Consider the following 20,921-nt stretch of genomic DNA (forward strand, 5'->3'; position numbering starts at 1 on the left):
GGGTATTTTACTGTAAGTTTTACTTTAAAAAGATTTGTAAATATTGAATTCTCATTAATGATATGCAAGCATAGTTAATAATTTTCACTTATCAGGGTAAAGTTAGTGTTCTCAATATAAGTATATACCATGGGCTAGGGTTTAGTGAAATGACTGCTATACACTATTGGTGGGAATGTTAATGTCTGACTAATGTTTGTTATTTCATTACTCAAAATACCAATGGCATGGAATTGAGTGGGTTTTTTTTTTTTTTTTTTTTTATAGTACCAGGAATCAAGGAATTGAGTTTTTAATTTGACAGTATTTTCAAGCTAATCATTATATATGTAACACAAAATACTAAGTAACTATTGTTTAAAAATGAAGGAAGTCAACTGCAATGGAAACGTTTTAGGAATGTTCTGAAATAAACTTTTTATTTTTATTTAATTAATTAATTTATTGATTGATTGGTTGATTGATTGTCTTTTTGAGATAGGGTCTCCCTATGTAGTTCAGGCTGGCCTTGAGCTCACTTTGTAGCCCAGGCCGACCTTGGACTCGCAATGATCCTCCTGCCTCAGCCTCCTGAGTGCTGTGAAATAAACTTTTTAATTAAAAAGAAAACACATCAAATTACATAAAATGTGTGTATGTTTAGAAAATGGGCTAAACAGATATAAAAAAATTATCAGAAGTTGTCTTACAGTAGTATATCATATACCACTTTTATTTCTCTTCCTATACATTAATAGTTTTCAAATTTTCTAATATATAAATACAGAAAAATAGAGTAAGTGCTATTCTTGGAAAGAATAAATCCAAATATTTTAAGCAGTCAGGAAACTTACCACAAAATTAACTAAGAACAGTAGTTAGCTATATAACAAATCATTCCAGAATATGGTCATTAGTATAACAACAACTTATTTAATTCCTGATTCTGTGGGTCAGAACTGTAGGCTGGACTAAGCAGGGTGGTTCTTCTGTTCTCAGCTAGGATGACTCCTCTACCTTTGCCCACTGGCAGGTTGGCTGCCTGATCGACTATCAGCTGGGGAGTCTTAGCACTCTTCCATGATGTTTCTAATCTCTAGCAGCTAGTCCAAGCTTGTACTCCTAGCCACCTAGGAAGTTGACAAGAACACTTACGAAGTCAGCAGATATTCCTGAGGCCCAGGCTTAAAACTGGCATATATTGCTTCTATAGTGTTCCATTGGCCAACACAAGTCAAAAGACCAACCCAGATTCCAAAAACAGGAAACATAAGCAACTATTAATAGAGAAGATGAAAAGTCACACCATGAAAAGACTTGGATTTAGGGAGTGGCTATTTTGTGGTCATGTTTGCAAATGTATTATACATAGCACTAGTCCCTATTTTATAAACGGAAAATGCTCCAAATTTCAAGGAAGTGAATTGTATGCAGAGATGTTTGTGTGGCATAAAATAAAAGTAGTGATAAAATTATAAAAGGAATCAACCAGTTCCTATATCATTAAATATTGCTAGTAATACAAACTTCTACTTGTAAAATATTTTTTCAGCATGGCATGATACATCCACAACTTGCACATCAATGAACAATTTATGAAGACAACTTATAGCATTATCATGACTATTAAACATATTAATTTTTGTCTATATACAAGATTGAAAAGTATGATTGTAGTGTTAATTTCATTTTTCTCATCTGGAGGTTTGATGAGAATTATTTTCCTGTGTTTAGGAGTTAGGGAACAGCTTCATTCTGGAAGAAAATGTGAGCAAAAGTAAATCAAAAGTGAAGACTGTGTCCTGCATTGGAATATGAACAGAAACACAGGAGACCTGACATTTATTCTGACCTTTCATCAGAAACTGAACAAAGTGAAGTCCTTCTGAGGACAGTATATGAACTTGAGGAAATTTGATATTTCCAGTATGATTTGCAAAAAGTATGCTAAAATCATGAAAGGAAAATTCCTATAAGCCAAAGATCTAAGGAAGTATGCTTCTCCACATTGCAGATGAGAACAATATTTTATATTTAAATATTTAATTTGCCTCTGAAGCTTAAATGGTATTTCCCAAGGTGAAACAATCAGATAGGCCTATCTTCCAGGAATTCTAAAACCTTTGTGGCACTGTGTACAGCACAAAGGACTGGTGTCCCCTAGATAATTTGCTGGAGAGCTGATTGTTTGCTTGCTGTAGGGTAGAGGGAACCCTTAAACATTAAATCACAAAAGTATTCTATGTTGATTATTCACTGAACATAGGAAAAACACAGATATTTGTTTGCCAAATGAAACTATGGACCATATAAAAATATATGCCCTGTTATTAAGCTGATTGTTTTGTTTTTACTTTTTTAGCTACTTGTGTCGTGGAGCAGAAAAGCTCACTACTGGCAGACTCTCCATTAAGGATTCTCAAGGCCTTACCAACACTGTAGGTATTTGTATCCCAAAATGATTCAGGTTGCAAAATGGTTTCATTTCTAGGATAAAGATATATCAGGAAATAGATCCTCTGCTGAAAAGACAGACATAAATGTCTGGCTAGCACACAACACTCATTCTATGCTGTTTTTGGTAGTCCCCAAAGTGATCTTTTCACCTGCAAACTCACAGATACCATAGAAATACATTGAAAAAGGATGCCAAAGTTATTTAAATGATAAGAAGAGTGTATAGAATACTTAACAGATACACTATGTCATCGCATTTGTGCAGGAAAATAAAAATGCTGGAAGGTAGAAGGATGAGAAAAAAGGATTTAAATCCCTTCAATGTCCAGCTAGTTAATTTTGTGCTGGCTTTTGGGCCAATAGTGTATTCAATATTGGGTTATCTGTGATACTGGGAAAGAGTCAAAATATCATAATCCAAAATGAAAAGTGACGAGATAGCGATCTCTCTTACAAACTTGCAGTGTTGGCAGGAGGTGTTTACAGGTGAAGACACAGCAGATATGAAGGGTTGAGAGACTGGCCCAGGCTCCAACATGCAGCCAATTAATTCCATGGCTGGAACCAAAATGCGCAATATCTTGCTTCCAGTCCACTGCTTTGGACTCCCTTTAAGCTGCACAATGTGTTCACTATATTTATGAATGTTATTTTAAAAATTCTCTTCAAATGGAATCAGAAGTAGAGCTCAGATCTACGGGAGGAGGCCAGGGAGGGGGCACATCTTTTTTCCTCAGTGGTTCCTCATGGACCCCATCAACTTCTCAACAAAGGAAAATGTCATAGGGAGGTTGATTCTGAGCATTAACATATTACGCAGAAAATGCAGCCTCATCCTAAGGCTGCAACCACATGGAGCAGGTGCTGTTAGCTGGTGACCGAGCAGAGAGGGTGAGGCAAATTAGACACGGCATCAGCCACAGTACAGGGGGACTCCCAGGTGAAAGGAAATGCCTTGTCAACTCTCTTCATTCACATTAAAATATCTAAGGTGCAAACTTCTAGCTGATGAATGAAACTGATGCTGCAATTGGCTGAGTCTGTGCATTGTTGGGAGTGTCCCCACACGAATGGCTGGCCCACAGATCTGGGCTGTGGGTGGCAGGGGACCAGCACTGGCACTTCTGTTCTCACACCTGTAGATTTGCTTTTCTTTATGAAATCTTTAAATGTTATGTTCTTTGGACAATTGCAACATTTGCTTTCTCATCCCTTTCTACCTCTACCTGAACCTACCCTGGCGCACCACATAGAGTTTTTACCCAAGAAATGGAGCACTTTTATTCATTCTTTCATTTCTGCTGTCCGAGCAATCTCCTCGGAAACCATTTCAACTTCAGGTAATTTGAGCTTTGCTGGTTGCTCTAGCTGCACTTCCAAATAACTTTTCAAGGTGACTAAAGAATCATCAAGAAACACAATTTCCTCTCAAAAAAAGGAGAATATTTTAAACTAAAAAGTGACATTAACTGATAACATAAAACGATAAAACCTACTTAAGGACAGTTACAAAGGTCAGTGCTTGCTTGACTGCTGACTGAAACTCTAATCTTGGAAATTCCATCCTTCAATGCCATAGCTTCTGCTTTTGCTTCTAGCTCCTCCTTACTCCACCCAACTTTTCTGTTTCACTGAGGCTGCACCTTCTCAGCCATATTTTCTTATTTTTGTATTTTAAAGAGAAAAAAACCTAACAATGAAGACAAAAACAACAAAAATGATACATGACCTCAAACCAAAATGACGGGAATTAACAGTGGTTGCAACACTACATACTGTTATCTTCAACGCAGTTGCTCAGTCCTCCAGACATAAGAATACAAGATTGATTCAACAATCAAAGACAATATCAAGTAATAAAAAAACATTGGAAATTACACACAGCTTCACCATACAAGATGGTGCGAATTCAACAATTGTTCTTATATTGCATATTGTTGTCTTCAAATCAGTTCTGATTACCAGATACAAGCATGTAAAATTGTTCAAGGAAAAAAAATTTAAGCATTAACTGTTCCTTTCAATAAGCCACAGATATCAGCAATACACCTATCCCAGTCATCCTTGTATATATATATATATATATATGTATATATATATACATATATAATTTTTTTATTTTAAAGAGAAAAGAAAATAACAAAATAATAAAAACAAACACACTAACAAAACAGCATAAAAACAATTAAAATGATACAGAATTTCAAAACAAGGTGATAGGAAATTAACAATGGTTGTTATATTACATAATAGTATCTTCAAAGTGGTTGCTCAGATAACCAGATATAGGCATTTAAGATTGATCAAACAATTACATATTAATTGGTCCTTTCAATAAACAAATAGGTATGAGTAGTACAGTTATCTTGGCTATCTTGTGTATATATATGCATATTTTTTTCTTCCTTCTTTATTTTTCCTCTCTCCTCCTTCATCCCAGTTGTTCCTTCCTATTTGAGCAGTTCCTTTCCCTTTCACAATATCCGTCATACACTTCAGATCTTACTTCCTCTTTCAGGTTCTTATAGTAGGGAGGCAATACAATGTTTACACACATGAATGTGATTTATTTCACTTATGAGTATGGTCTCTAGTTGCATCTATTTACCTATAAAAGCCTCTAGTTTATCTTTATAGCTGAGTAATACTCCATTGTACAAAAATACCATATCTTTTTTATCCATTCCTCAGTTGATGGACATTTGCATTGTTTCCAAGATTTAGCTATTACAAATTGTGTTGCTATAAACATGGGTGTGCATATATCTCTGTGGTATGATGTTTTCAGTTCTTCTGGAAAGATACCCAGGAGGGGAATAGCTAGGTTAAGTGGGACCTTTAATTCTAGTTTTGTGAGAAATCTCCATGTTGATTTCCTGCATTCCTGAGATGAATCTCACTTGGTCATGGTGTATTACCTTCTTGATGATTTGCTTAATTCTATTAGCTAGTATTTTATTGAGAATTTTTGCATCTATATTCATTAGGGAGACTGGCCTATAGTTCTCTTTTTTGGTTGGTTCTTTTTCTGGTTTTGGTATCAGGGTAATACTTGCCTCCAGGAATGAGTTGGGGAGAATTGATTCCCTTTCTATTTCATTAAAGAGTTTGAGAAGAATTGGTATTAAATCTTCCCTAAAATTCTGTGGAATTCAGCTGTGAATTCATCAGGACCTGGGCTTTTCTTTATTGTTAAGTTTTTATTACAGTTTCAACTGGGTTATTCAGGATTTTTACATCTTCTTGATTTGACTTTGGTCATTCATATGGATCTAGTAATCTATCCATTTCTTCTGTTTTCCACCCCACGAGAGTAAAGATTTTAAAAGTAGGTATTGATGATCTTGTGAATTTCTACAAGATCTGTAGTGATTTCACCCCTTTCTTCCTTATTGCATGGATTTGAGGCTTTTTCTTTCCTTTTCTTGATAAGGTTGGCTAGGGGTTTATCAATTTTATTTATTTTTTTCAAAGAACCAATTCTTTGATTCATTAATTCTTTGTATTGCTTTCTTAGTTTCACTTGCATTAATTTCTGCTCTGATCTTTACAATTTCTTCCCTTCTTCAGGCTTTGGGCTTGACGTACTCTTCTTTTTATAGAAGTTTGAGGTGTTGCATAAGGTTGTTTATTTGTGTTTGTGCTGTTTTCCTGATGTGGGAATCCACTTCTATGAATTTCCTTCTGAAGACTGATTTCATTGCATCCCACAGGTTCTAGTAGTTTGTATCTACATTTTCATTGGATTGTAAATATTGTTTAATTTCTTCTGCCACCCATTGGTTGTTTAGGAGGATGTTATTTAATTTCTATATGTTTATGGAATTTTTACAATTTCTTTTATCACTAATTTTCAATTTCATTGCACTATGGTCTGATAACATGCATGGGATAATTTCAATTCCTTTGCATTTACTTAAGCATGTTATATGTGCTAGTATGTGGTCTCTTTTAGAGAATGTCCCATGCACAGTTGAGAAGAATGTGTATTCTAATGCTTTTGGGAGGAATACTCTGTAAAGGTCTACTAGGTCCATTTGTTCACATGTTTAGTTCTTTGCTGATTTTTTGTCTAGTTGATCTATCTCTTTGTGACAATGGGTTGTTAAAATCCCCTGTTACAATTGTGTTATCACTTATTTGATTTTTCATGTCTGTTAAAATTTGCCTTATATAGTTCAGTGCTCCTACATTTGGTGCAATATATATTTATGATTGTTATTTCCTCTTGTTGCAGTTTTTCCCTAACAAGAATGTAATTACCTTCTTTATCTCTTTTGATTGTTGCTGGTTTCAAGTTCACATTGTCTACAAACAGAATAACTGCTCCTGCTTTTTTCTGGGTTTCTGTCACATGGAGTATTGTTTTCCATCCTTTGACTTTCAGTCTGTGAATTTCCTTTTGAGTTAAATGAGTTTCACATATTGTTGATTTTGTTTCTTGATCCACTCTGCCAATCTGTTTCTTTTGATTGGTGAGTTGAAACTATTTACATTAATGGTTGTAACTGATATGTATTGGCTTATCTTTGTCATGTTATTTTCCCACTGTTGGTTCTGTACTTTCCCCCTCTGTTTATTTGCTTATCTTGCTCAGTAGTTCTTTTGAACTGTTGGTCTTGAAATTGTGGTCATTTTTATCTCTTTGTAGAATATCTTTCAGTACTCTTTGTAGGATTGGTTTGGTGGTCATGAATTTCTTCTGTTGATCTTTGTTATGGAGTGTCTTATTTCTCCATCAGTTTTGAAAGATAGCTTTGCAGGGCACAGCAACCTTGGTTGGAAGTTGTTTTCTTTCAGGATCTGAAATACTTCACTCCCAGCTCTTTGTGACTTGACGGTTTGTGTTCAGAAGTCTGCCATGATTCTGATGTGTTTTCCTTCATAGGTGATCTGTTTCTTTTCTCTAACAGCTTTTAATATTCCTTTCTTTTGCTGAATGTCTGGAATCTTGATTATTATGCGTCTGGGTATAGATTTATTTTGGTTATGGCTAATTGTAGTTCTATATACCCCATTTATGTGTATGTCAGGGTTTTCTCCTATGCTTGTGAAATTTTCTGCTATTACTTCTGCAAATAGTCTTTTTATGTCATACATGTTGCCTCCTGCTCTTTCCTTGACACTAATCAGCCTGATATTGTTTTTCTTTGCCTCATCTTGCAGCTGTTGAATTGTTATTTGCTGTTCCCTTGTTATTTTTTGAAGAGATCTTCCCTTTCATGATCACTAGCTGCAATGCTGTATTTGAGGTCTAAAAGTCTATCTTCCCTTCATTCAAGTGGTTTTGCTAGCTTTCAATGGAATTTTTAATTTCCTGAATATCTCTTTGAATCTGTTTCATGCATTCTAATTCTTTTCTACACTGTTTATTCAAGGTTTCCATCATTTTTCTGTGCTCCTCTATTTTTCTTTTCTGGGTCTTCTTTAAATATGCTGAGCAATTCTTTCATTATGTTAGTCATTTCTTTTTTTTTACCTGAGTGATTACTTTCGATCTGATTTTCTCTATAGACTGATGCAGTTAGTTCTTTATTTCAGTTGTAATCATTTCAGCAATTTTAGGGGTGTGACTTCCATGTTCTTCTATGTTGATGTTTCCTGGACTTGTTCTGGGTGGAATGGTGGGTGAGATTGCATTTTGCTCCTTCTTTTTGTCATTCCAGGAATTCAGGTTCATCCCTGCGATGTCAGCAGGAGGTGGAGTGTGGGTTTTTAAGCTCCCTGAAAGCAAACTGAGGCTTCCTAGAACCCAGGGTCTTTCCCACAGTGGTGGCAGGGGGCAGAGCAAGAGGTCTAGGCTCCCTAACAGCTCACCAAGGCTTCCCAAGTCCAGGGCACCTTCCTGCAATGGCAGTGGTGGGTGGAGTCAGGGGTCTTGGGCTCCCAGAAGCTTACCAAGCCTTCCTGTGATAGCCTTAGCCATATTATTCTAAAGCCTAATTTTTCAACCATCTCTTTGTTTCAGTGTTTCATATTCCAAAACTGAGCTCTAGGAATCACCCTATTGAAAGTGCTTTCCAAGTCTTCGCCATCTTCTGCTGAGAGCATTCTCCAACCTGGAATTGATCCAATATTAACAGATGCATGCTAGGAAGTTTAGCTGCCTTCTCTCACTAAATGCCACATCAGAGCTTTCATCATCATTTCATGAATAAAGATTGTTACAGAAGCTCATCAGTATCCCCAAGACCTCATCTGGAAGTGGTGGAACTGGAATTTGAGAGCACACCCCTGAGTCCAAAGTCTGTGCAATCAATGTACCCCTTGTGCAATGGCTTCTTGCCTGCCTTCTCTTCTGCTCTGCTCTAGGAGAGCTAGCTAATCCAGAGGAAATATGTGGACAACTCTCCTCATTTCACCGGGCATGGTCATCATGTGATGGCCTTCATCAAGCTGCTCTGACTCCCCATCCTAAGCCACTAGCAAACATTAAAGGATCTTCACAATACTTAAAGATCACCAGCGTCTATAATGCAAAGAGAATATTTTCAGTGATCCCCATCTACCTCCACAAAGGCCTCCAGTGTTCCATTTTCTTGGGACTACGCCAGGCCTTGAACCCAAGGGCTTATTCCCATCACCTCTCTCTAGCACTATCTTCTCTCTTTCAGGAACTCTTCTCTTCCCTTCAGGCCCAGAGCAAGAGTCTCCCATGTGTGTGATGTGTTAGCACACAGGTAAAGTTTTCTGGGAAACCCACTGCACTTTGTACCCATCAGTGTGATAATACACAGTATGTGAAAAGTAGTTAGTTATGCTCATACGTTAGTGCTTCCACTACCCTAGAGCCTTTTGAGGAAGAAGAATGAGACTTGCTCCTTTTTCAATTTTGGGCTCTCAACCCATGATAACTTGTAATAGGCACTTTTGGTCAACATTTATTGGATAGAATATTGATAGTATACAAGACATAAGCACACTTCATAGTTACACGGAGGTTACAAACTTCAGAGACTCCAAAAATAGTACTTTGTATGACCCATGCAATAACCTGGGTTGTTATCCTACTTTATAAGTAAGAACTTGGTTAAGAGAGAGCACAAGTTAGTGACAGACTAGAATATTAAAAACCTCCTGCCATTAGTATCTTTTAAAAAAAGGAATGCTGGGGTCTATCCTTTTCAGAGGCCCCTCTTAGGTAAATTTCTGCACTCTCTATGAACTAGTACCCCTCCAGTGAAGCTCTTCATTTTGGCAGCTCATGAGCATCATAGGGGAAGGTTTGTGTCATTTTTTTTTTCAGTCCTAGAGATTGAACCCAGGACCTCTGCACTGAGCTATACCTGCAGCACATTTTACTTTTTGTTTTTAGACAGGGTCTCACTAAATTGCTAAGTTGCCCAGGCTAGACTTGAATTTGTGATCCTTCTGCCTCAGCCTCCCAGGCTACTGGGATTCCAAACATGCACCACCACACCTGGCTTCAGTGGAAGCTTTACACAACCTCAAACCCACCCCATTCCCAGGGCAGTAAGCCAGTATTTCTTGTGGGGCCTGAGACCTTATCTTTTTCAAGCTTCCCAGGTAATTCTTTTATGCACAAAACCCTTCAAGGTGAATGGCACTTCTCAGACAAAAATTCAAATTGGATTTACCTGCCAGGGCCTGAACAGCTTGCACAAACTGTGATTTAGCCTATAAGATCTAACCACTTCCTGTTCCATGGGCAAAAGGTAACATTAGGAGTGAAAGGCAGACAGCTCTTAGCCAGGCTCTACTACTGATGCAATGAGCAACTTGGGCAGACGTCTACCCACTTCCTGTGTTCATTTCTTCAGCTGCACTTTTGTGAGGCTCAAGTGACACTGGGTAGAAACAGACTCTTGGACACCATAAAGGAGTCTATATTGGAGTTAAGGAAGACTAAGAACAACCTGATGGCCGCTTTGGGACTTGGCCTCTGTAATAAAATCATGCTGCATGGACCATCGCCTTAGCTTTCTCCAGACTTACACTGTAATCTAATGGAATTGAAAAATGTTTTCAATCTTTCACAAGCTAGAAAATAAAGAAACAAAACAAAAAGAGCTGTACAAAAGGAATTTCCATGCATACTTGCAGGCTAGTTAAGCCATTATACACACCCATGAGCACATAGTGAAAATATTTTTAAAATAACTTAAGACATTTACAAGAAAATAAAATTGCTTACTAATATCATGGCATGAACAGTAAGTAACAGTAAATTTAATGATAATTTCTTCCCATAAACTGTTTCTCAGCTGCATTCCAGTAAGAAAATCTCAGTATCTCCAGTTAGTAATTTTTCCCCATTAACCATGAATGATCATTGTGACTTATGATTAAACTAAGTCTTTTTATTCCTTTGATACTAATTCTCTTGGGAAATTGAATAAAAATTCAAGAAAACTTAAAAAGCTTTTTAAAAAACAAGATAGCCTGGATAGTCTACTTTTGAAATGACTGCAGATTAATTCTGAAATTCAACAACACTTTTGGAATGCTTTCTTCGATGTAGGAAAATAAAAGTACATTTTTTAAAATCTCAAAATACCATAATTAAGAAATATACCTCCTGCTGCATATACAAATTGGGGTGTTTTTGGTTTTTTTTTTTTTGGCTTTTTTTTTACAAATTGGTTTTAAGAAATGTATTCCTTTGGGGTAAGTTCAGCTTCTGCTATATTCATCAATCTATATTTCTTCCTATTCTGCAATAACTTCTGGAAAATAAAAGCCTTCTTAATTGCCATGAATTTCTTAGATGGGTTTTACAGAATGGAAACCTACAAGTGAAAATAGGATATGGTTTTTAAATTTAGCTGCAGCAAGTATAAGAGCTGTAAGAATCCAGGCCCACTCTCTACCTTCTGTCTTCCGTAGGACAGCAAGGGAATCCCTTTCCCACAGCTCCAAGGAGACACGCCCCCAGGCCAAGGCAACTTTTATCTGCACGTCAGGCTTCTGGTTCTCCAAACATCCTCCTAGTCAAACACTACAGCCAAAGGTAACCCAGGCCCCCTATTCAGCATCAACACCTTTCTTGTAAAGGATCTGAGAAAATGAACTGAGCACTCATGTCACATGAGCGGACTAAGGCTGTGCCTGCTGTGTGAAAAGAACACCTGCTATTGCACTGTACACAGACCCAATCTCCTCAGAGTCTGTTTTTGCCAGCACTTTAGATGTTTTCACCCTCATTTCCACAAATATCCTTCTGACCTTTTATATGTAGTGTTTGAATGTCACAAACAGGTAAATGCAATCTTTCCCTCAGGCTTCCTTGGTAAACATGCTGTAAAGTTGAACTTGGATTTTAGGCTTCCGGAAGGCAAAGCTCAAAAAAAAAAAAAAAAAAAATCTTTACTGGAAATCTTTTGAAAAAAATCCCTCCAAGAAGAAGGGTGTAAAAATAAAGCCTGAGCCAGGGAGGGCATCCTGCCTTCCCCAGGCTCTTCTCCCAAATGATACGCGATGTCAGCTTTTCTATTCACCTCAAATATCAACCAGTTTCCACAGAAGAGTGAGCCCCCTCTGCGTCCATGTTCAGTTTGCAGTGGCTAGTTGAGAATGCCTGTTCAGGACCAAGAAAAGACTTCTTAAAAGTGTTTGGTTTTCATTTCATTTAGAAACACGTGGGAGCTCCATAGCATTCCAAAGGAGCATCATTGTCAAAGAAAATAATCCAGATGGTTACATACGGTATATGAACATGAGTTATGCTGCTCTGAACTGCTTGGGGTCATTTGTAGGTGTCAAATAAAATTACTGTTAGTACTATATTTTTTATATTCACAATTATTTGCAAAACTGGTCACTGGGGAAGCATCCTGGGAGTCACTTGTTTAATTGTGTCTCTGAGAAAAAAGTACTTATACAATAAATAAGTACAATATACATAAACGTTATTTTCTTAAAATAAATTAGAGAATCATATGCTATAATCAAGATACTTACATTTTCAGGAGCCCTAAGTTTATACTAATGGATTTTATTAAATCCTAATAAAGAAAAAAATTACTTACATGAATGTGATTATCATTTTACAATATAGTTTTTAAAATAAAACATATAATATATCCAGATTATAATTCAAAATGTACATGCCCCTCAGCAGTACTAGTATTTAAAAGAATATTTTAGAAAATTTAAGTTCAGCCAGGTGTGGTGGTGCAGGCCTGTAATCCTAGCCCTCGGGAGGCTGAGGCAGGAGGATCGTTGGGAGTTCGAGGCCAGCCTGGGCTACAAAGTGAGCTCAAGGCCAGCCTGAACTGCATAGCGAGACCCTGTCTCAAAAAGACAAAAAAAGAAAATTTAAATTTCATACATGAATTTAAATAATCTATGCTGAGGCCTAACCCTCTCACCCTTCAGCTGCAAAACGTGTTTACACACATGCACTGGCGCAAACCCATCCCTGGATAAATTACTGACAACCTTACCGGCCACCGCCGCCGCTCCACGGTCTGTAACTTTAAATAGACATCTGAACAGCTCAGGGGGTCAGTTCAGTGACTCGACACCATATTGGTGAACTTCAGCACAGGCCTAAGGCATGAAAAGAAGTTGGAATGTTTCAACATCCCCCAATCAGGCAGGGAAGTCTCTCTAGGGTCTTTTTCCAGGGCAGGAATGGCTCCCAGCATCTTTCAACCTAATTCTCACATCCTCCTCCCACTATAGGCCTGGAGGAGAACAGAGGAAATGAGAAAGAACAAGAGAGCAGCACACTGCCTGCTCTAACTCTGAATTGAAGCAAGAACTCCTGTCTCCACAGCGGAGCCTCTCTTCGTTCCCCATCTGTGGAGACAGTGAGAGTTTGAAGACATTGACTGGGAGCAATCTCTTCATTAGAGTCACTTATTATCTGGTGAGCACCCCACATAGACACCTATGGCTGCATTCAGGAATCATACTGGGTGACCAGAAGTCCAGAATGCCACTGGAAGCTTGGATCCTAAGGACACTGTTGGCTGGCCTCAGCTTTCCTTCCTGGCTGTTTATCCAGATAAAGAAAAATTGGCTTGGAGGTAAGAGAGGAATTCGTGTTTGGATTTAGATGATTCAAGCTGGAACTGTATTTCAAGAGCCTCCAGCCTAGCTAACAGTCTCTTTGGATATGCTCAAGGCTGTCTGTGATGTGGGTCCCCATCACTCCATCCCTTGCCAGCCTCCCCTCCTGGCACTCCACATGATGAGGACACTCCTGAACCAGGTCCTTTGCACTTACTGCCTCGTGTCACTTATATTCATGTTGTTCCCGCCCTGACACCCTTACTGTCATACTGCATTTTAAAGGCTCTCTTGGCCTCCCCAACTAAACCAGCATTTTCCTGATACAAACACTTGTGCCCACTTCATTATGACCCGGGAAACAGATTCTACTGGCATGCTAGTTTCCTGCCTTACTCCCCAGGAGGACTGTCAGGAGGACTATATTCTTGGGGCTGGGAAGTTCTCAATGATGATTTGTGGGTACACTCGAGGTCTATCATATTACAATGTATTATGAACAGGACAGCAACACATTTTCCAAGTACATGCACAGGCCACTAGTTGGATGAGCGTGGGCCCTCTAATCAGGTTATAGAAGTCTCTGTGTATTGCTTACTTCATCTGTTAAATGAAATTAGAAGATCATCCCCATGTAGTTATGAAAATAAACGATAGGTAGCTCTGTGCCTGGCACTCAGCAAGCACAAATGAGCGTTGGCTACTTTTATTAACTCTTGATTTTTCTATGGGTGTAGCTGTGAATTCTTTAAAATTCAACATTTCTAAAGCAGTCAACACACCTTTTACAGGGCGGCAGCTAATGTGTCCAGTGCTTGACTTTCTATCTGAAAAGTCTGAGCTACCAAGAGAGGGTGACCCTATGTGTTTTCCTCAACATAATCTACAAGTGCCATCACCAGTGCCCAAAAGGTGCAGATGGTCCTCCCTGGCAGTGTTCCAGCCCTGACCACATATACTGTCTGATCTCTTAGGCCATCAGGGCAGTATCCAAAAAGCAGTGTTCAAAATGAAATGACAGATAAAGATTTAAGTCTTCGGGATCTGGGTCTCACATGACTCCAGATCCAAAAATCCTGAGTTCCTAACAGGAGTTCTGCCTGTCTTTGGCCCAGCCTGCTTTGCCACCTTGCCTGCCAGCTAGGAATTATTTATTTCCCACGTGGGTACTTCAGTACTCTCCAACACCATGCTGGTAATTAGCATGTCCTCAAGCAATGATTAGTAAGTGATGCGTGCACTACTTCAAAACACAAATAAAGGTTCCCATGCTTAATTACATTTCTATAGTCAAGGAAATGGATGCAGATCTGATTTATCAGACTCCACCCTCAGAACTGCAGCCCTCTCCTAAATGAATACATATAATGGGTGGGGTACGGCATTCCATGAATAAAAAGGAACAACTATTTTTTTGAAAAATGCCCCAAATTATAAAATAGATAACAATTTAACTCATTTCTTCTCTTACACATTTCTCATTAAGTCCAAAACTAGAGTATTTCACATCAAAGGAGACTTTTTCTTCTTTGGAAAAGGATGACATAGACACTGATGGTTTGAATATGACCTCAAGTCTCAGCTCTGGCTGCAACAGTGATTTCATTCATGTATCGCCCAAGTCCCAACCAGTCTGACCTGGCTCTGCTCCTCCCCACCCGCCCACTGCCTCTCACATCTACAAGGGCCAGGTGCCCAGGTTCAATGATGCAGCAGTGCAGAATGCCGGAGTGAGAATGCCGTTTCCCTGAGGCACTGGACACATTGTTCAACTGCTTCCTGAAAGAATGGCTGCTGAGGGTGGCCTCTCCAGGTCTCATGCTTCATGCCTAAGTCAGTGCTCTGGCCCACTGCAGTCAGGCGGCTCTTTCCAATATTAGCTCCAGATTCTTTCTTTGAGTTCCCCAAAGACCTGCTGACACCCAGACCCCAGGCTGCCTCCTGCCCCTCGCCCCCTGCCATGTCTGCCCTGACCCTCCTGTGGCCTCCACTTGCTTTCCTGCTCCTCCATGTGACTCAGTAATGGCTACCAACACAGGCCCACTCTCCACAGCCCTTCTCAGACTCCTTCCCCTCAGGACCTCAGGGAGGATATCTCACCTACCTCAGAATCCTAGACTCCAACCTCCACCTCCAGGGGCACCCAGGATCTCTCCTACCCTACCTCAGGGTTAGAGGAGGAAATATCTGGGAAGCTATTGGCATCATTCTGAAATCTCTCCCTTCCTCCATGGAACAGAGCATGAAAACCACAGGTTGGCGATGGTTAAATGGAGGAAGGAAAAGATTTGAGAAGAATGGTGGGAACAGTGATAAAAACAGTTACCAGCAGCTTGTGGTGAGTGCTTGCTGTGTGTCAAGTACTATACACATATTTGCTCCTTTATATATAGTCACTCACTGTACATATACTTACATGTATATAAGTACATACAAACTTTACATACATTTAATTTGTATATATTTATATAAATGCTGTACACATATTTACTCATTAATCCTCTGAGTACCCAATCCTTACCAGTGATGGCAAACCTTTTAGAGCTTTCAATGATATAAACAGTTCGCTGTGGCACACATGCCATAGGTTCGCCACTCCTGCCCGAACTGATGTTCTTAAATTTCTACACAAGACTCCTACTGCCACCCACTACCTTCCCCCAGTAAGTCTACAACTTGGTTTCAAGTCAGGCAGCCTGGCTCAACCTCGCACTTACAAGTAGTTCAATCCCAGAGAGTTAATAGCTGACTGATCAGAAATGGGGAGGGAGAGAGGTAAGATGCAAGCCAGGGCCTACATGACACGATGCCTGAGATGAAGGTGACACATTCACTAGGCAGGGTCAGGTGTTGGGAAATCAAGAAAGTAAGAGTGGCTCTGGCCTTCTGGGGCAGGATGCACACAGCGGTGCATCTCAACCTTGGCAGCACGTAGAGTCACCTGGGAAGCTCTCTAAACACACCCAGGCCTGGACCTGCCTTTCCCTAGAGGTTCTGATTACCTCGCCCTGGGCGGGGTCTGCGTATCGGAATTTTTCCTATGCTCCCAGATGGATTAAGGTACAGCTAGGGTTCAGAATCACTGGCGTAGACTCTATATCTCCCTGGGCTCCCAAATTTAGACCCCAGGATGATTTTGACTTCCATTCCTCTGGGCATTTCCAGATGCTTTCCACTCTATGGTAATTATTGCCCCAAACTCCACTTCCAGAACTCCAAGGAATCCATGAAATCCAGCCCAAATGTCAGATCTGCTGAAAGTCTCCCTCCAGCCTGTGAGTTTATCCGGCCTCTTTGGTGACTCACCCTTTAGCACTTGCCCCATTGCCAAACATTAGAAGTAATTCGATTCTTTCTAGTAGAAAGATGAGCGCCCTTTCCTTTCATTCAGACTTTCTTAAGTAAAACATAACAACCATAATTTATCTTGCTATGAATTGAATACTTTCTAGAATTGTTATTTGGGCATTTACTAACATTAATTAAACTCTTCTATGGAACACAAGGGTTTTGGTATTGTTGCTGTTGTTAATATCCAGGCTGTGGCTAGGGAAATTTAAATTTTGAAAAGGAAATAAAATTTAAGAGTATAAATACAAGGCTACAGCACAACAAAACATGTTCTCATTTGGAAATCCACCAAACCAATACTAATAGAAGCGTCATCTTCTCTCAGTTGAATCACAAAATGGCCTTGTATTTCAGACTTGTACTCAGCTACCAGTGGCAAGTGGTGCTGTATCTTCAGGGGAAAAGGGTTTAGATGAAGAAACTGTAAGCCTTTCCTATCGAGAAGAAGACTAGGAAAATGACACACTTTAAAATTACGTTTGGCTGGCTTTCCTGGAAATTCCTCGCCTTAATATTACATACTCTAAATACTGAAAATAAATTAATTTCTGAATACACCATGTGATCTCGTTGACATAAAGAATCCAAAATAATGAAAGTAAACCACAGAGGCATGCTGAGGTAGTAAAACTACAGAGAAATGGTCGTTTTGAGTATAAAAGGCTCCTTTTCTGGGGAGGGAGCTGCAGTTGGTGGAGATGCTCTGCACTCTTTCTCTCCAGTGGGGTGGTGCACACGGGGGACGGCTCCCAGGAGCTAATCTCACTCTGCTTTGTGCACTGCTCTGCACACATGTTAAACTGTACAGTACAATTGGTTTAAAAAGCTCTTAGGGCTTCAAAAGACTTCTGAAGGGTGCCCCAGTGGTGTGGTATCCTCAGGCCTCTGATTAGTGAGCATCAAAGATCTAAGAACAACCCAAGTCAGAATCAGTTAGCTCCTTTGTTTTGATTCTTCATATATGTAAAAAGATTTAGGAAGTGTTTATAATTTCCACTTTTTAAAAACTCACAGCAATGAGATTTTGCAAAGCATAAAACAGCATGTGTTTGCTTCACCCAAAATGTCTTAATTCAAGCCAGTGATTTAACTTCCATATAAAATTTAAACTATATTAATAAAATACATCTCACATTAATTTTCCTTACACCTGTTTATAATGGCAATAAAAATGGAATGTTGCTACAATTAATGAGCACCCGAGGGACACCTGGGGACAACTGAAGGATACCTGAAGGATGCCGCAGTCCTCACTCCAGACACAGGGTGTCTTCCCACCCAGGGTGCGCTGGCCCTGCCTCAGAGGACAAGCGAGCAGCCCAGGTGGAGATGGGACAGGAGCATGGGCAGGCATGCTGGCAGTTGCAGGGAAAAGAGTAGAGATGAGCAGACGAGGGGACAAAGGGCAGAGCACAGCCTGGAGTCTGGTGTGGGAGAGGTACTTGTGTCACCAAAGCCCGGGACATACCAGAAAGCCCTGCAGCGGCAGTCGAGGCTTAGACTGAGAGGGAAGGGCTAGAGAGTCTCAAGATCCTGAAAGCCCTAGACTACCTTGAAGGAGGGGCCCAGAGGAGGGACCTGAAGGCCGCCCTGCCTTCATGATGAGCACCCTTCACCTCCAGTCACAGGTAAAGCCTGCCCTACGCAGTTCCTAGGGGTCCCAACTCTGACTGCAGGATGTTGTGTGGATGCTTTGCTTTTGATGGGCTCATATCTACTTACAATCTATCAACCAGAGAAGAAAAGGAAAATGCATACAGACAAGGAAAAAAAATAGTAAAAACCAATGTTAACCACCAGCACAGCCACACACCAGCCAAGAAGGGGGAATATGTTGCACCCTGTGACACTCCAGGGGCTGAGACACAGCAACCTGCACTTCTCCTATAATCCGACCAAGGAAGGAGCCCCTGTCTGTTTTCCTGGGGCTGCCTGCTGACCACAACACTTCTTCTCCTCTTAGGTTTCTCAGCCCTTGATGCATGGCGGACAAACACACCATGCCAAGGAAGGTCAGGGCAAATACACAGAGCTCATGCGAACACACAAGAAACCCCTGTTAGACTAAGAGGACTGTGATGGCCGAGGGAAGAAGTGGAACAGAAAGCTGGCTGAGGCTGGGCTGTGTCTAATTTTCCAGTTCCAAGCCCTCAAACACCCAGCAAACCACCTGTCCCATTACTGGAAGCTCATTCCAGGAGAGACATACTTGTGGCCACTAAACAAGCCTGTGTACACACAAGGGCACCATCACCTCTCTCAATGTTTCTGAAGTCACTGAGGGAAGTAAAAAAAAATCCTAGCATTATCTGCCTTGAACTCCTATAGCAAATGGAAAAACCTCACACCCAACCTAAGCCAAAACCCAGTGTTCATGGTAAGATTAGTGCCACATGGCCAAAAACTCATCCAGTGCCCGACTTGCTGCTGGGGTTCCCACCTGCTCCATGCTCACCACTTGCTGTGTGGTATTGACACTGGACAGTTCTGATGTTTTTGGCATGAGCTGCTTCCTAGGTGATTAATGAGCAAAGGTAAGAAATCACAAGCACATCACACTCGCAACACAAGGATGTGGAGGTTAAGATTCGCTGGTTTTCTTAAGGCTAAGAGTGATACTTTGGGGAAGATGATGCTTCTACTGGAGCTTAACTTTCTTCACTTTTACCCTGTCATTCAGTTGGGGGACTTGTCTTGGTGAGAACTGCTTGGTCTAATTCCCTCCCCAGGCACTTCAGGAGTCCAGTGCTTTGGTGGTTCTGGACAGGTCACTGGGGGCTTCTAGCCACTCTGAGGTCATGTACCGCTGGTGGACTGTGTGATCACAAATAACAGCCTCAAAGGTCTGATTCTATGACAATTACAGAATAGAATTTAAAGATTAGAATTAACTTTTATTCCACTCCTCTATGTGGTTGCAAAACATGCCAAAAAATAATTAACATTTCCTTAAGAAGATCATAGTTATGTTTCCAGAAAAGAATGCCTTATGAGGAAGCTGTCATCTCTTTAAACACATAGAAAACCTTAGCACACAAAGCAAGTGAGAAGACTGATGTACATGGAGATAGAAAAATCTATTCTTTCAGCAAATGTGAGCTAAGAGAGGTGTATGTGTCCAGTATGTTTCTCAGTCCTAGAACCATAAGAGGAAATACATATCATGAAATACTTCATTGCATATAATAAAGCATCAAATGAGGTGCTAAAATTTTAAAAATAGATGTTAAGGGCAGAGAAACCAGACACAGGAAACAGGTAGACTAGGCGGTGGCATTGTGGGAAAGAGGTGGGATGCTGGAGGGCAGCTGGGCAACGCCCCCGGAGGAGTCTTTGCTGAGTAGATGGCCCCCAGAAATCTGTGTTTCAAAATGTTTGATGCCCTCAGGTGAGGAACGAGGTTGATGTTCAGTTCATTGCTTTAGGACAGGGAAAACCCTCGCTCCCAGCAAGCCTCTGGTCCCCTCTGGTCTGTCCCAGCCTTCCCCAAGGACTGCCTGTTGAGTCTGTGAGCACAGCTCCAGGCTCCCAGCTTCTTCTCTCAGGGTTAGCACCAAGTAGGTGATTTCCTCTGATTCCATGAGATGGGCATCACAATAACCTCCACATAAACAGTAAGACTTTCAAATATGTCATTTTCACTTTTGTGTGACAGAATTTTTAGTCTTACTCTCTTGCATTTTAAAGACATCTATTGCGTTTTAAAAATGCATTGTATAACGAATTTTGCTGCTACGTTGAACACTGAATATTTTTGCCTAGTAACCTAGGTTGACCAAGACAGATGTTTAGAAATTTACTGCAAAGATACTCACTTTTTAATTCACCTGGGTTATAGGAAAGCTTTTACTAATCAATACCAATACATTTAAATTATTTTCTGTAACTAATTAAACCATCTGTCTCGGGATTTTTCCTTTCTTTGAAAAATAAAGACTTTTAGCCAGGCGTGGTGGTGCATGCCTGCAATCCTAGCACTCGGGAGGCTGAGGCAGGAGGGTTGTTGTGAGTTCCAGACCAGCCTGGGCTACAAAGTGAGCTCAAGGCCAACTTGAACTGCATAGCGAGAACCTGTCTCAAAAAGACCGAAAAAAAAAAAGTAAATAATAAACTTAACAACCAAAAAAGACCTTTTTCTTATGAAAACCAACCTGGGG

The 20,921-nt window shown here is 40.1% G+C and overlaps 1 long non-coding RNA gene across 1 annotated transcript in view; it reads right to left on the bottom strand.

Annotated features, from left to right (window-relative positions):
* The window catches only part of LOC102006725, a 48,617-nt gene that overhangs the window by 18,159 nt on the left and 9,537 nt on the right, over nucleotides 1-20,921 (bottom strand). The window contains exon 2 of the long non-coding RNA XR_001235824.1: nucleotides 12,843-12,948. This is a non-coding gene — a long non-coding RNA (uncharacterized LOC102006725). The remainder of the gene's footprint in view (nucleotides 1-12,842; nucleotides 12,949-20,921) is intronic.

Source organism: Chinchilla lanigera, unplaced genomic scaffold (assembly GCF_000276665.1).
Source record: "Chinchilla lanigera isolate Chin_1 unplaced genomic scaffold, ChiLan1.0 scaffold00048, whole genome shotgun sequence".
Taxonomy (NCBI): domain Eukaryota; kingdom Metazoa; phylum Chordata; class Mammalia; order Rodentia; family Chinchillidae; genus Chinchilla; species Chinchilla lanigera.